The 16,865-nt window shown below is 51.6% G+C and overlaps 1 long non-coding RNA gene across 1 annotated transcript; it reads left to right on the top strand.

Annotated features, from left to right (window-relative positions):
• The first annotated feature begins 121 nt into the window (after nucleotides 1–121).
• Nucleotides 122–8,186, top strand: LOC123934017. The gene is made up of 3 exons (XR_006816722.1): nucleotides 122–664; nucleotides 4,828–4,938; nucleotides 7,872–8,186. It is a non-coding gene; the product is annotated as an uncharacterized LOC123934017 (long non-coding RNA).
• Nucleotides 8,187–16,865: the final 8,679 nt, after the last annotated feature.

Here is a 16,865-nt window from a genome sequence, read left to right as displayed (position 1 = left end):
CCCGTGACGCCATCACGCAGACCCCGCCCACCGCACCCGGTGGACGCCGGGCGTACGCGGAAGCGGTGGGCCAACCCCCCCCCCTTCCGCGCCTGCGCAGAGGGCACCGGCGTGGCCGGGGCTGGGAGACGCCGGTTGCCATGGAAGTCCTGGCGCCCAGCCGGGCCGCGAGACGGAGGCGAGACCCCGCCGCATCGACTTCCGAGAAGGCAGGTCGCTCCAGGAAGGGACTTTCGGCGGTTTTCGTCTCTGTGTGATTTGTGCGGGCGGCCCTCTGGGCATCCCTGGGCGGGGGGAGAGGCGGGTCCCACCGCCGCCGAGGTGCGGGGCGGGCGGCGGACTCGGACCGGGACTGCGGTGTGGGCGGTGACCTGCGGGACCTGACCGCGCCCAGCTGTCCGGGTCGCGGATGGAGACGCCGGCTGTCACGGGGCCCTGGGACTCGGTGCTTGCGGGCTGGGCGGTCTCACGATGCCCGGGAGTGGGGAGCGCCCCGGGCTGGCGGAGGAGGCAGCTGCCCCTCTGTAAGGTGGGACTCGGTGTCCGTCCGGGATACTCCGTACTGACGAGTGCTTCGAGCCGCGTTTGGGGCTCCTGTTCTCCCTGCTGGACTGATCTTCGCTCACATAGCCCGTGTCAGAATAATGATTAACAATAAATAAAAGTAACGAACAATGACCGTCGCGGACTGTGCGTTAGACCTGGGGTGGGTGCTCACGACTGACCGCAGGAACAGGCTTGAGGATGATTGAATCGTGCGATCAGCGTCATCTAGGGGAAGTGGGGGAGCCGGGATCCGTTCCCCACCAGGCAGCCAAAGCAGTTCCTATAAAATTCCGTTGCAGTGCACTTAACCATATTGCGTCATAATTTCGGGATAAAAACTGGGCTTTATTATAATTACAATATTAATATAATATATACTATTATTTCATGTCCAAAATCGAAGGTAGGAATTGGGCCCCGTTAGCCTCTATCCCTAATGCTTAGCACAAGGCCTGGCGCATTGTAGATCTTCTCATTGGAGTGTCTTTCCTGAACAGTGGGGATCCCTGTTTCCAGAACAGTTTGGGTCAGCTGTGAGGAACTGGGTTGCTTTCCCCAGACCACAGATGAGAACCCCATTGGCTGTGTTCCTTCCATCACCAGTTAAAGTCTCTGTATATTACAGGTCGAAGACCTTGTCTTCAGGGTGATTGATTAGTCATTCAAGTAAACGTGGGCTCCAAAGGCTATATCCCAAGTGATTGTGTTCAGTTTTTTTATTCTGACCTTTCAGTTTCCTCTCCCCAGTTACGGATATTTCTTGGGGAAGACATTATTGCTCTTATACTCACTTTCGTGTGAAGTGTGTCAAGTCTGTGTGTCATCTTCCCAACCTGAGGGGTCAGCCCCTTGAGAACGAGGTGCCTGCCGCCTGATTCCTGGTTCCTCCCTCCACCACAGCAGACGCGGAGTTCAGGTCTGCTAATTGCTCATTCCAGCTCTGTAGCCAGGCTAGGGAGTTCGAAGCAGTGGGCACAATTTGCAATTGTGTCCTGTGAGATGGACGGGAACACGTGATGCCAGTTGGGCAGGGACCACAAATGACTCAGATTCTGAAGCAGTTTGTTCTCCTGGTGGTGATTCCTAAAGTCTCCAGGTGGGGAAGTTATTTGGGGGGGGGGGGGGTGGGGGGAACTCTTGAAGTTGACTCTCCTTCTTCCATTCTCCTTTGAACTAAGAGAGCCGTCTTGCACGTTTCGAAAATCCCTGTTCACAGATCCTTCCTATCTCTGGAGGAGAAGATACAAATCTTCTCCAAACATAAACTCTCTTTGAAACGTCTTTCTCGTGGTTTTCCCTTGGGGTGTTTTCCATGTGGTAATAACTAATATTTTCCTTCTAGTCATACACCCCCTTCCACCACATACACAGCTTAAAAACAAAATATTTTCAGTAAATCCAGAAAACAGTGTGTAATTCTTTTTTTTTTTTAAGATTTTATTTATTTATTTGACAGAGAGAGATACAAGTAGGCAGAGAGGCAGGCAGAGAGAGTGAGAGGGAAGCAGGCTCCCTGCCGAGCAGAGAGCCCGATGCGGGACTCGATCCCAGGACCCTGAGATCATGACCTGAGCCGAAGGCAGCAGCTTAAACCACTGAGCCACCCAGGCGCCCAACAGTGTGTAATTCTTAACCCTTTCCTGGTTCTTTTCGCAAAATCCCACTCTGCAGGAGGCTTGTGGGGGCCCCCAGGACCCTGCATTCACTGTTGCACTTGGAATGCGAGGAGAATCAGAGAAGGAGGGGACCTTCAGGGCCGAACTGCCTGATAGGGTTTTGTTGTTGTTTTTGTAACAAGGCTTTTTTTTTTTTTTAAAGATTTTATTTATTTATTTGACAGAGAGAGAGATCACAACTAGGCAGAGAGGCAGGCAGAGAGAGAGGAGGAAGCAGGCTCCCCGCGGAGCAGAGAGCCCGATGCGGGGCTCGATCCCAGGACCCTGAGATCATGACCTGAGTCGAAGGCAGCGGCTTAATCCACTGAGCCACACAGGCGCCCCTGTAACAAGGCTTTTTTATATTGAGCTGTCTGTGTCTCGTTGAACTTGGTCCCAGATAGACCTCAGAGCTTAAAAACTCCGTCCATTGCTATAGAGCCGCTCAGCAGCCACATTGGGGGCCCCAGGTGTGTTGGAGAAACCGCAGGTCAAGGAACAAACCAAAGGAAAGGTCAAGGACAAGCCAAAATGAATTCCTCCTCTTCCCTCCTAATAAATCAGCGAAATCCCAGGAAATTGAATTTGCACCTAGGCAAAGCCCCCTGACTCTTACTGCATGAGGGCAATTAGTTATACAAAAGAGGAAGGACATGGAAAGCAGAGAAAACAGAAAACAAAATCCTTGGGACGCCTGGGTGGCTCAGTGGGTTAAGCATCTGCCTTCGGCTCAGGTCATGATCCCGGGGTCCTGGGATCGAGCCTCTGCATTGGGCTCTCTGCTCAGCAGGGAGCCTGCTTCTCCCTCTCCCACTGCCAGCTGCTCCCCCGGCTTGTTCTCTTTCTCTTTCTCTCTGTCAAATAAATAAATAAATCTTAAAAAAAAAAAAAAGTCCTTGGGGTACCTGGGTAGCTAATTCGGTTAAGCCTCTGACTCTTGATTTCAGCTCAGGTCATAATCTCACGACTATGAGATCGAGCTCTTTGTCGGGCTCCATGTGGCCGTAGAATCTGCTCGAGATTCTCTCCCTCTGCCCCCTTCCCTGCTCTCTCTCTCTTTAAAAAAAAAACCAAACAAACAAAAAACTTTTACCAAAAGCCAGAGCATTCTCATCAAATTATCAGATGGGGGAGCACCTGGGTGGCTCAGTGGGTTAAACCTCTGCCTTCAGCTCAGGTCACGATCTCAGGATCCTGGGATCAAGCCCTGCATCGGGCTCCCTGCTTGGCGGGGAGCCTGCTTACCCCCCTCTCTCTCTCTGCCTGCTGTTCTGCCTGCTTGTGATCTCTGTCTGTCAAATAAATAAATAAATAAATCTAAAAAAAAAAAATGCGGTGAAAATGCCCCTGAAGACCAGGACTACCAGATACCCCGCTTTCCACCCACTGGTGGCCTGCACTGGCCTGAATATTAAACCTTCTTGGTGTTGTTTGCTCTGCTCATACGGAATTTAAAAAAAATTCATGTGTTGTTTTTCCAATGGGTTTCTTGATGAATTATAGCTGTTTTTTTTTAAGTGGTGATACTACCACTGAAATAATTGCTTGCTCTCAGACCCTGCCGTGTTCCACCACGCTTGGAATTTTTCTAACATTCTCATTAGCATTTTTAATATTAAAAGGTTCACTATGGGGGTGCCTGGGTGGCTTAGTGGGTTAAGCCTCTGCCTTCGGCTCAGGTCACGATCCCAGGGTCCTGGGATCAAGCCCCGCATCAGGTTCCCTGCTTGGTGGGGAGCCTGCTTTCCCCTCTCTCTGCCTGCTGCTCTGTCCACTTGTGATCTCTCCTTCTCTGTCAAATAAATAAATAAAATATTTTAAAAAAGGCTCATTATGTAGTAAAAAAGCATATATCCTAAAACATATCTACACCATAAGGATTGTTATTTGGGTAACTTTTTCCTCGGGAGTTGCTCTGTTGATGTTTGCGGAATTTGGAATCTGGTAGAAATCATTTAGCCCGACTCTGGGTTCCCATCTTTAACAAAGATTGACTGAGTGCCTCCAGCCACCAGGATGGGCACGGGATCTGTGGACAGGGCAAGCTTCCACCCGCAAGGAGCTTAAATTATAGGGAGGGAAACGGGCACCAAGCAGCCAGTCCTATGTCGATTTAATTATAATCACGGTTAAGGGGCGCCTGGGTGGCTTAGTGGGTTAAAGCCTCTGCCTTCGGCTCAGGTCATGATCCCAGAGTCCTGGGATCGAGCCCCACATCGAGCCCCACATCGGGCTTTCTGCTCTGCAGGGAGCCTGCTTCCTCCTCTCTCTTTGCCTGCCTCTCTGCTTAGTTGTGATTTCTCTCTGTCAAATAAATAAAATATTTAAAAAAAGTAATCACGGTTAAGTGTTGGAAAGGGCACCGAATGCTCGGAAGGAGAGCAGCGGTGGGGTACCACCCCAGCTGAGAGGTCAGAAAGGGCTTTGCTGGCAAGGGGGCGTTTGACCCGAGATCTGAACCCTGCATCTGAGAGCCGAGTGCCTGTTGGCTTTGCCTGGAAGGTGACCCCCAACGCCCTCCCTGTCTTCCATTGCTCTCTCTCCCCCAAAAACCCGTTTATTTCTGTATTGTCCTTACGATTATCTGGATGTATTGCCTTATTTACTGTTCGTTTCCGCCCCCCAGAATGACAGCTCTTTGAGAACAGGAGCTCCCTCCCTCCTGGTCACCACGGCATCCCTGTGGCCTGGCAAGGCCTGAAAGCCATGACTAGTCCAAGTGACTAGAGGATCCAGGGTGAGTGCCAATCAGGGCTGCAGAGGAAGGGGGCCTCCGGGGGTCAGACTGCAGGACAGGAGAGGTTAGGTAAAAGCAGCAAGGCCCAGTGTTTGTTTTTGTTTGTAAAGATTTATTTCTTAGAGAGAAGGAGAGTGCAAGAAGGGGGAGGGGCAGAGGGAGAATGGGCTCGATCCCAAGACCCTGGGATCATGACCTGAGCCAAAGGCAGAAGCTTAACCCACTGAGCCACACCGGCGCCCCGAAGGGTTTGTTTTGATTTGTGATCTTTTTATCTCTAAATTTAAAATTATAAAACATATGAAACACACTGAAAATAATATCAACATTCATATACTCATCTACCAAAACAGATGTTAAAATTTTGCATCTCGGGGCGCCTGGGTGGCTCAGTGGGTTAAGCCGCTGCCTTCGGCTCAGGTCATGATCTCAGGGTCCTGGGATCGAGTCCCGCATTGGGCTCTCTGCTCAGCGGAGAGCCTGCTTCCCTTCCTCTCTCTCTGCCTGCCTCTCTTGTGATTTCTCTCTGTCAAATAAATAAATAAATAAATCTTTAAAAAAATAAATTAAAAAAATAAAATTTTGCATCTCTTTAAGAAAAAGAAAACATTATAGGGGTGCCTGGGTGGCTCAGTTGTTAGGCCTCTGCCTTTGGCTCAGGTCATGATCCCAGAGTCCTGGGATCGAGCCCCACATTGGGCTCCCTGCTGGACAGGAAGCCTGCTTCTCCCTCTCGCACCCTCCCCGCCTGTGTTCCCTCTCTCGCTGTGTCTCTCTCTCTGTCAAATGAACAAATAAAATCTTTAAAAAAAAAAAAAGAAAGAAAGAAAACATTATGGATACCGCTAAAGTTCTCTACCCCATTATTTCCTTTTCTCTCTCCTACCCCCACTTTACAGAAGAGGAACCCGAGGCAGAGAGGTCAAGCTTTGTCCCCAGATCTCTTGGCGAGTAGGGGGATCTCTTGGATCTACACTGGGTGGTCTGAGCCCTGAGCCTGTTTTATATGCTTTTGTACTTTTATTTTTTAGAGCTCATACAAGCAGGTGGGGGTGGGGAAGGGCAGAGGCAGAGGGAGAATCTTAAGCAGGTTCCACCACCAAAGCTGGATTGCACAACCCTGAGATCATGACCTGAGCAGAAATCAAGACACAGACACTTAACAGACTGGTAGAAATAGAAAGAGAATTGTGAGGTTCCAAGCAAGAGCATCTTCAGGTTAATCAGGGTCCTTAGAATGACCTTACAGAGTAGGTCTCCAGATAGATCCTTACAGATTCTTCATCATCCAGGTAGAGGGAAAAACTCGAACCCTACAGGGCCTCATATGTTGTACATCCACAAGGCCATCTCCCTGACCTCCCTTTCTACCACCCTTGCCCTCATACACTGTTCCAGGCACAAAGGCTTCCTTGTGCTCAGTGAGAAGGGCCTAGCACATCCCTACCCCAGGACCTTTGCACTTGCTATTCCCTTGGCCTAGAATGCTCTTCCCTCAGATGTGCACATGGCTGGCTCTCTTCTCTCATTCTGGTCTCTTCTCCGTGTTACCTGTTCGCTGAGGCTTCCCTGTTCCCTTCCTTCCACCAGTCCCTTTCCCTGCCCTGCTTCCCTTGTCTTCTATAACATATAACTCTAGCTGGTAAATATGTATTACGTACATATTGTGTCCCCATTAGAGCATGTTTCATGATGGCAGGGGTTTTCTCCATATTAGCCATTGCTGTGGCAGTGCCTTGAATAACGGCAGCATTCAGCAGATGGAGATGATAGGTGGATAGGTACTTTTTGGCAATAAGAATAAGGGTTCTTTCCTTTTTCTTTTCTTTCTTTTTCTTTTTTTTTTTTTGAGTATAGTTGACGCACGATGTTCTTGTAGTTTCAGGTGTCGTTGAGAAATATTTTTGGAATAAATGAATAATCCCGGGGAGTTTCACAACTACAGACATGATGAAGTCAGTCAAAATTTTACATTAATATTTTTCCGTAGCACTCAGGTATCATCATTACATATTTGGTCTTTTAAGGACTTGAAATGCTTAAGAGAACTTGACATTCTAGTGTCTGTCAAGGGAACTTCACGATTCTAATTCAGAATGTCAGATTGAGGGGCGCTTGGGTGGCTCAGTCGGTTAAGTGTCTGCCTTCAGCTCACGGCATGATCTCGGCTCCCTGCGTCCGTCGGGCTCCACGTTCAGTGGGGGGGCCTGCGTGTCCCTCTCCCTCTGCCCCTCTTCCTACTCGTGCTCTTTCTCTCTCAAATAAATAAAAAATCTTTAAAAGAAGAATAAAAGGTAAAGTGCTACTCTGTGGTCAAGTACGATTATTATTAAACATGAGAAAACCCCGGGCCACTGAGATTTGTGGCTGGGCCACAGATGGCCACTGAAGCATCCCAGCTCCCTACCTTGGACAGCTGCCTCCCTGCCTGCTGTCCCCGGAGTGAACGTGGGGCTGGTGACCATCTCCAGGCCCCACTGAGGTTCAGTAATAGTAACTAGCAGTTGGCCTGGGTAGAGGGCTTTACCCGGACCCCATACGGCCCTCTAGGACGCTGTCGTCATCCCTATTACAGACGTGGAAACTGAGGCACCTGGCAGCCCAGGTCTTTCGGGGAGTGGGAGGTGGAGCCCGGACCCAACCTGGTGGTCTGACCCGGAGCCGGTGCTCCCCACGGCGTCTGAGCAGCTGCTGTCATCTCTGCCCTCCGAGGACATCTCGGCCTCTCCAGGAGCTTCCCGGGGCCTTGGTTAAGGTCATTACTCTGTCCATAGAGGAGGCACACCCACCAGGAAGGACCCTCCCTCTGGCCTGTCTCCACCTCTCCTGGAGTCTCTCCCCAAGTCGGGCGTGTGTCTCTCAGTGTGTGACTTGCTGCTGTCCTTCTGGTTGACGAGGTCACTGGGTAACCTCCGCCTGGCCTCTCTCCGCAGGCGTCCCAGAGAGGGCAGCCCCTTTGACAATGACAGGCCCCACTCAGGAGCCGGGACGCGACTCCCACATGGAAAGTTCACAAGGGACCAGCCCTGTGGGAGCACTGTTCTGGGAGCACGATTCTGACCACAACAGGTGATGCAAAGTGAGTTTGACAGGAGCTTCTTGGCTCGAGAATCCTGGCCGGTGTACAGGTGTCCCCCAAGTGACAGGCGACACCTGGAGACCTGGCGACGTGGCCCAGGCCCCACAGGGAGATGCCCTACGAGCTAGGTCTTCAGAGGAACCCCAGCCCAAGCTTAAATCCGTCACACGTGAGCAAACGTGTCCTTCTTGGGAAGTACCCGTTATTTTTAAGTGTGTTCTGTATGCAAAGTGTGTCCTTTTAGCTATTTGGTTAAATGTTCATAAAGGGTAAACTTCGAAAACTGCTTCCACACGCTTCCTTGCCTTCTTGGGGAAAAGAAGGGGCACAGAATTTTTCCTAGCGCCCCGGGGCCATGGGATCTGCGTGCTGCTGTGTGGGCCTGCGCCCAGGGGTGCGAGCAGCACAGGCAGGCTGTGGGCGCACGCTGCGGAGCCTGGACCGCTAGGCTGTTTGGGCTCCTTACTCTAATTTTGTTCTGGTTGTTCAGTCGTCCAGGCTGGCCCTTATTCCTGTCCTTGTCCGCGGGTCCGCCCTGGCCTTCCTGTGGCTGCTTCACCTGCTGAGGGACAAGGCGGGGCCAGAGCACCCAGCTCATTCCAGTTCTGTCCAGCTACCCCTCTGGCAGAGGCTGGTGTGAGATAGGAGTGCAGATTTCTGTTTTTTAAGATTTTTTACTATTTTTGGTTCACCTGGGTGGCTCCGTCGGTTAAGCGTCTGCCTTTGGTTCAGGTCGTGATCCCAGGATTCTGGGATTGAGCCCCGTGTCGAGCTCCCTGCTCAGGGGGGAGCCTGCTTCTCCCTCTCCTGTTCCCCCCTGCTTGTGCACTCTCTCTCACTCCCCCACCTCAAATAAATAAATATTTTTTTTTTAAAAAAAAGGTCTTTTATTATTTTTAAGTCATCTCTGCACTCACTGTGGGGCTCGAACTCACAACCCCAAGACCAAGAATTGCGTGGTCCATCAGCAGAGCCGGCCAGGTTCCCAGGAGTGCATGTTTCTGCCTGGGTGTCGATGTGGTGTGCAAATCTACACACACGTGCGCACATTAGCTGTAACGTACACGGTGTGTGACATATAACGTGTGTGTGTGTGTGTCGTTATGGCTTTAATGTTCACTTTCTTTTTAAGTTTTATTTTATTACAAAGATTTTATTCATTTAAGAGATCAGGAGCATGAGAGCGGGGACGGGTGGAGGGAGAGGGAGGAAGCAGGCTCCCCGCTGAGCAGGGAGCCAGACATGGGGCTCGATCCCAGGACCCCGAGATCACGACCTGAGCTGAAGGCAGACGCGTAACCACTGAGCCACCCAGGCGCCCCAGCTTTTCATTTGAGTTCCAGCTAGTTAACATATCACGTTAAGCCAATATGTTATATTGGCATCATGATTTCCATCCTCTTGATAAGCACCTTTTTTTGTTTTAATATTTTATTTATTTATTTGACAGAGAGACAGAGATCACAAGTAGGCAGAGAGGCAGGCAGAGAGAAGAAGAAGCAGGCTCCCCGCGGAGCAGAGACTCCAATGCAGGACTCGATCCCAGGACCCTGAGATCATGACCTGAGCCGAAGGCAGAGGCTTTAACCCACTGAGCCACCCAGGCACCCCTGATAAGCACCTTTTAATAAATGCATTGACCTTTTCTATTTCTCTTCTGGGACTTACCTGTTCGCCTGTTTGCCTGTTCCGGCACGTTGTAAAGCGTCTTTGGGAGAACAGTTCGTCAGTTGCTAGCAGTGATTTATTGATTTATTTTTCTGAAGATTTATTTATTTCTCGTGCGAGCAGGGGGAGGGACAGAGGGAGAAGGAGGGAAACAATCTTAGGCAGGCTCTACACCCAGCTCAGAGGCTCAGCCCAGGCTCGAATTCACAACCCTGAGATCAAGCGTCGCAGTTCCACTGACTGAGGCAGCCAGGCGCCCCTGGAGTGAAACCATCCGATCTGAAGTCTTGCTGCCTCAGGGGTGGTTCGGCTTCAGCGGGGAGCAGGACACAATGGTCTCAGGAAGCAGCGGTCAGGGGTTCTCTAGCCTGGCTGCGTAGAATCACCCAGAGCGTGGGACACAGATGCTGCGGCGGGGGTAGGGGAGGCACCACAAAGGTTCTGACGTTGTGGGTCTGGGGGGGGCCTGGCACGCAGCAGGAATGAACCTCTGCCCTAAGACCCCGATAGAGGGATAAACACAGGGACCGCAGTGTGAGTGGGGTGTGGGGACTCTCCCCGAAGAACCGCGCTAGCCCAGGCGCTTTAGGCTGCTCTGTGGGACTTTCTCTTTCTTTCTTTTGCTTCCTCTTGGGTTCTCTGTCGCATGGAGCATTTGGACAGCTAGATCCCAGAGCCCACTTTAAGCCAAGAAGCCCTACAGCGGAGAAAAACTACGTGTCCACCCAGGATCAATTAGGGGTTGACTGGCTGCATTTTTCAAAACCTCACCTAGGCGGTTTGACGGTTCTTTCTGGACCAGTGCCCCCAGGACGTTCTTCTCCGGGTGAGGTCACGCCCACCATCTCCGCACCACCTCCACTGCAGAAGGGGTGCTTCTCTTGCGTCCAACTTGGGGGTGTATTTGTTTGCCCGAATCCCAGAGATAGCCAAGCATGGGTGTGTCCTATCTGAAGAAGGCATCTGGAAGGGAAGCCTCGTCAGAGCATGCCCACTCGCACACTGCATTCTTCTGGAAGCCCCGAGGGCACCAGTTCCAAGAAGGTGCGCATCCCGGATTGAAATGTTTGCGCCATACCAAAGGTGATGGGGTGCAGGGTATAACTTTGGAAATCCTTGATACCCTGCAAGATTCCACCAAAACTGTGGCTTATTCTGCCCCAGAGAGTGTCGTTGGTGCGGGGAGGTAGTACACAGGCTGGGGGCGGGGGGCGCAGGGGGACAGGAGCAAGAGACAAATGCCCAGAGACACAGGTGGTAATCGGGACATGCCTTGATTCCTCCCCCCATCCACGCCCCCGTTCATTTATTCAACAAGTATTTCACGAACGGGACCAAAGTCAGGGCCCTGTGGGCATGTGGGATCCAGAGGAGGAAGGGCTTCTGCTCACCAGGGCACATGCCCTGGGAGGACCAGACCGGCTCTGAGCCCAGACCTCGAGGACAAACATCAGGAACAGTTTCTTGGAGGAAGGAATGGCCAGGCCAGGTCCTGAGAAGGGAGCCGGAGTTATTCTCCTGGGAGAGCCCCAGAGGTGCTGCTGGCCCCAGGTTCCAGGAAAGGGTGTGGTCCAGGCAAATATGGGGAGGGGGTCTCCGAGACAAGTCGAAGCTCAAAGACTAAGTTCACTGCAGGAGCAGCTGCGAGTTCTCAGGGACGGCCAGAGCTCCGCAGAGCTGAGACAAAGGGTGTCCAGGTGCAGGGAGGGCAGGTGAGGGGCTGGAGAGGGGCCAACACACCCCTGCAAGTGCCAGAAAGCCAGTCCGAGTCCCCACCTGAGAAAGGCAGGATGAAGGAATGCTGTTGATCAGGGGGGTGGCATGGGCTGGATGGGGGGGACACCAGAAGGTTAAGCCACATCCCCACTGGCTTGGAGGCTACTGGAGTCCCAAGCCGGGTCTCCAAGCCGGGGTGCAGCCTGCACATGCCCCCCCCCCACCCCCCGCGCCCGACCCCCCGAGGAGCTAGAGGTGGGCGGGTCCCCACTGCGCGCGCCCCGAGGTCCCCGCTCCGGACAGCCCCTGCTCCCAACACCACCTCTCCCCCACCGCCGGCAAATATTTACATCCTGTTTATGCCGAGGCCTCCCAGGGCCTCCAATTTTCATGAATAAAATATGAGTTTCTAGGCCGCGCCAGGGAGGGAAGGAACCCCCGCCTGCTGGTAGGGACCAGAGGCAGTTTAGTGCTTCGGTTGCTGTCGCCTCCCGCGTGGTATTTGGAGGAAGTTTGAATTGGCCCATCAAGGTGACCCAGGCGGGAGATTGGGCATTTTCTAGACCTTCCGGGGGTTCTAGGAACTGAACCAGGGGCGGTGCACATCCTCTGAACTTGACTCATGGGGCTGTCTCCTGAGACAGGAGAGTCCTGAGACTCTCACTCTCCCATCCTTCGGAAATTTAGTTCAAGTCCAAGGTTTTCATTGGCAGAGGCTGACTTTAGAGATAATCTGGCCCAATGCGCTCCTTAAAAAAAAAATTTTTTTTAATTTTATTTATTAATTAGAGTGAGAGAGAGAACGTGAGCAGGAGGGGCAGAGGGAGAGGGAGACACCCCCCTCCCCAGCAGGGAGCCCAACCAGGGGCTTGATCCCAGGACTCTGGGATCATGACGTGAGCAGAAGGCAGAGGCTTAACTGACTGAGCCACCTTTTAAGGAAGAGGAAACTCGGGCTCAGAGGGGCAAGGGGCTTGTCTGGGACCACTTGGGCTAATCAGTGATAAGCTGTCAGGGTTCCCTGTCGCCGTGTTCAATACTGGAAAATATTGGAATTCAGAGACAGCATTTTACAGAATGGTTTTGGATTTTCAGAAAATTAAGCAGATAGTACAGGGGTAGGACGGGTCCCACAGACCCCCTCTCCTGGCACACAGTTTCCCCCGTTAGTAACATCTCAGGTGAATACAGAATGTCTTTTACAATTTTTTTTAAGAAATGCTTTGGTTTAGGGATGTCCGAGTGGCTCAGTGGGTTAAACTGCTGCCTTCGGCTCAGGTCATGATTCCGGGGTTCTGAGATCAAGTCCTGCATTGGGCTCCTTGCTCAGCGGGGAGCCTGCTTCTCTCTCCGCCTCTGCCTGCCTCTCTGCCTGCTTGTGCGCGCGCGCTCTCTCTCTCTCTGATAAATAAATAAATAAAATCTTTAAAAAATAAAAGATTCAGACGCTTAACTGACTGAGCCACCCAGGTGACCACCCAGCCACCTCATTTATTCCCATGAATGAACCAGAATCCGTACGTTAGTATTGACTGAGGTCCACTGTTTGCATTAAGGTTTCCCCTTTACGTTCACTTTTAGGGATCTTGAGACACGCATAATGTCGCATAGCCCCCCATTTCAGTATCATACAGAGTAGTTTCCCCTCCCTAAAAATCACCTGCTCTCCTGTGTATCCCTCCCACCTCCTCCCTACACAGCCCCAGCAACCACTAATCTTTGTACTCCACGGTCTTGCCTTTTCCAGGATGTCATAAAGTTAGAATCACACGGTATCTGGCCTTTTCAGACTGGCTTCTTGCGCTTAGAAAAATGCATTACAGATGTTTTTCAAGGACCCCAAGAAACTTCCATCAGGAGTAATGGAGACCCTAGAGGTGGATTGAACATTTCACATTCTTTGTCCAATCACTCTCCTCCCAAAGGGGTTGAAATTCTGGGAAAACAATGCAAATTTCTTTCTTAATTATCGTTAGAGGATTCAGGTCGATGCCTGGCATTGCTTCTTGGAAACTCTGAGACTTTTTTTTTCCCTTAGTCCTTCTGACACCTTCTCTTCAAACAATTTCTCCACCAATTATTTTCCCCTGAATGTTTGCTTCTCGCTTGGTCTTGTTCTCTCTTCTGACTGCTCTGTTTGACCTCGATGGGAGAGAAAGTTGGACCAGGTGGCAGGGAACCCGGACGGATTCTCACTGGGGATTAGCTGAGTGGCCCTGGGTCAGGGAGGAATTCCGTTTCTTTGGACACTGAGTGTTTCTTCTCTGCTGGATGTGTGCTAGAAGCCACTTCTAGAGTTGCCTGGGTGGCTCAGTCGTTAATGTATGCCTTTGGCTCAGGTCATGATCCTGGGGTCCTGGGATCGAGTCCTGAATCCGGCTCCCTGCTCAGCGGGCAGTCTGCTTTTCCCACTCCCCTGCCTTGTGTTCTCTCTCTCTCTCTCTCTCTTTCTTTTTTTAAGATTTTATTTATTTATTTGACAGACAGAGATCACAAGTAGGCAGAGAGGCAGGCAGAGAGAGAGGAAGGGAAGCAGGCTCCCTGTTGAGCAGAGAACCTGATGCGGGGCCCTGGACCCTGAGATCATGACCTGAGCCGAAGGCAGAGGCTTTAACCCACTGAGCCCCCCAGGCGCCCCTTGATCCTAATTTTAAAAAAAGTCCCACATTCCCCTGGTTTTCACAGCGGCATAACAGTGTCAGTAACCTGAAGAAATACTTTTTATGGGAAAGAAAGCTCTGGTTTAGGAACTGCTGACCTAAAGCCAAACAGGAAGTCGAGAATTCCAGGCTTAAATGGACCATCTGGGAAGCTACTAGAATCAGTCCGGCCAGGGGCCTGGCAGTTTGCTCCGGCCTGGGCTCAGGGGAGGGAGCAGGGGAGCCCACAGCCCTTGGCCCACCTGCTGTCCCAGCGGCTGGAAACTGGGGGCTGGAGTGACATTGGGACTGGAGCACAGGGCACAGGAGAGGGACAAGCCGGGGAGGCAGGAGCTGAGGACCCAGCCACAGTGCTAATGAGGATCAGGGCTCTAGGTGAGGGCTGACATCAGGCCCGGGGGTGAGTGAATCATCCTGGGGGCGTTTGGACAGCCTGCCTGGGGCTGGTAAGCGTTTCCGGTGCACTGGAATGTTCCATCTCAGGGAGCCCTGCCCCTGGGTTCCCGGCCTCTGGTGTACATCCCTGGCGAACCCCCACTGAGAGCGCGAGAGAGAGCGTAGTCGCTGTCTTACAGAGCACTCACAGCGTGCCAGGTGCCCTGTAAACTCCGGAGAAAATGCTGTCTCATTTTGCTCCCCCAGAGAGGGAAACTGAGGCACGGAGTCGTTGTGCAAGGTTGGAAAGATGGTGGCAGCACCAGGATTCTACAGAGGCTGAGTCCCAGAGGCTACGGGACCTCACCCTACCGATCTTTATCTTTAGAAAGACACCCCCAGGGTCCCAGACACCCTGGGACTTGGGTATGAGGTATCATCTCATCCCCTCACTTGAGGCAAAAGTAGGGGAGCAGGATTGAGGGTTCTCAAATGTCTGGGACCTCTATCTGGCTGGGCTGTAGGAAGGAGTACTCAGGAGAACCATGCAAGGGGGCATCTTGGGGAAATAGGGTTCATGGGTCCTTTCCCAGCCCTGGCTCCCGGGGCTGCGGCTTCAAGGCTGAAAAGCTGAGGGGCCCAGTGCGCAGTGGTCCCCTCCAGCCACCCCCCAACCCCACACCGTCAGGTGTGGCAGCACACAGAGGGTGAGCCGTCCCGCGGGAAGACAAACGGCAGAAAGCACATTTTTTTAAAAAAAGATTTTATTTATTTATTTATTTGACTGAGAGAGAGAGAGAGGGAACACAAGCAGGGAGAGTGGGGGAGGGGGAAGCAGACTCCCCGCTGAGCAGGGAGCCCCCGGGACCCTGGGATCATGACCTGAGCGGAAGGCAGACGCTTAATGACTGAGCCACCCAGGTGCCTCCCAAACCCACATTTTAACCAGACAGCTAGAGTGTGCCCAGGTGGCAGGATGGTTTAGGCTGAACTGGCTTCTCCCATCAAGCAAGGCTAAGGTTAATTCCGCAGCCAGCCATGCCCGGACATGCTGCCCATGTCTGAGGATCCCATCCAGGGGTGGGGGCTTCCCGTTTACTAACCTCCCCCTTACTTCCTGGCAACTCTTTTTTTTTTTTTAAGTTTATTTATTTATATATATTTTTAGTAATCGGTACACCCCATGTGGGGCTCGAACTCACGACCCGGACATCCAGAGTCTCATGACTGAGCCAGCCCTGAGCCCCCAGGCAACGCTCCATCTTGGTTTCTAGCCTCACAAGACCCTCAGAAGATGAACTCTAGTCCTCAATTTCATAAAATATGGAAATCGGGTCAAAATATTCCTAAGTGTATGGGGCGCCTGGGTGGCTCAGTGGATTGGGCCGCTGCCTTCGGCTCGGGTCATGATCTCAGGGTCCTGGGATCGAGCCCCGCATCAGGCTCTTTGCTCCATGGGGAGCCTGCTTCCTCCTCTCTCTCTGCCTGCCTCTCTGCCTACTTGTGATCTCTCTCTGTCAAATAAATAAATAAAATCTTTAAAAAAAAAAAATATTCCTAAGTGTAGAGCATTGCTGAAGAGTGTGATTTTGTGTTATTTATACATTTGTCCTTTAAAAGCAAGTAACGAGCTTTCCAGATTTACTCTTCCTGGAAGCATGAATTAAAAATAAACCTAGGGGCACCTGGCAGGCTCAGCTGGTAGAACACGCTACTCTGGATCTCAGGGTCATGAGTTCGAGCCCCACCTTGGGCATAGAGATTTCTTTAAAAAAAATGTACAGGGGCGCCTGGGTGGCTCAGTGGGTTAAAGCCTCTGCCTTCGGCTCAGGTCATGATCCCAGAGTCCTGGGGCTCCGGGGATCGAGCCCCGCGTCGGGCTCTCTGCTCTGCAGGGAGCCTGCTTCCTCCTCTCTCTCTGCCTGCCTCTCTGCCTACTCGTGATCTCTGTCTGTCAAATAAATAAATAAAATCTAAAAAAAAAAAAAAATGTACATACTAGAGGCACCTGGGTGGCTCAGTCGTTAAACGTCTGCCTTCGGCTCGGGTCATGATCCTGGGGTCCTGGGATCGAGTCCTGCATCGGGCTCTCTGCTCAGCGGGGAGTCTGCTTCTTCTCCCTCTCCTACCCCCCCCCTTTTATTCCGTCTCTCTCTGTCAAATAAATAAATAAATTCTTTAAAATAATTTATAAAATAAATGTGTAAGCAGAGCTTGTTATTTATTAATATTCTGAAATTACTTTGCAGAGCAAAAAAATTATTTTGTAAAGCAAATTAACTTAATTTTTAAAATTTATTTGTTGTTTTAAAGTTTTTATTTATTTATTTGACAGAGAGATCGCAAGTAGGCAGAGAGGCAGGCAGAGAGAGAGGGGGAAGCAGGTTCCCAGCTGAGCAGAGAGCCCGATGCGGGGCTCGATCCCAGGA

Source organism: Meles meles, chromosome 21, assembly GCF_922984935.1.
Source record: "Meles meles chromosome 21, mMelMel3.1 paternal haplotype, whole genome shotgun sequence".
NCBI classification, from domain to species: Eukaryota; Metazoa; Chordata; class Mammalia; order Carnivora; family Mustelidae; genus Meles; species Meles meles.
Note: the sequence above shows the minus strand (reverse complement) of the source record. Positions and strands in the feature narration are given on the sequence as shown.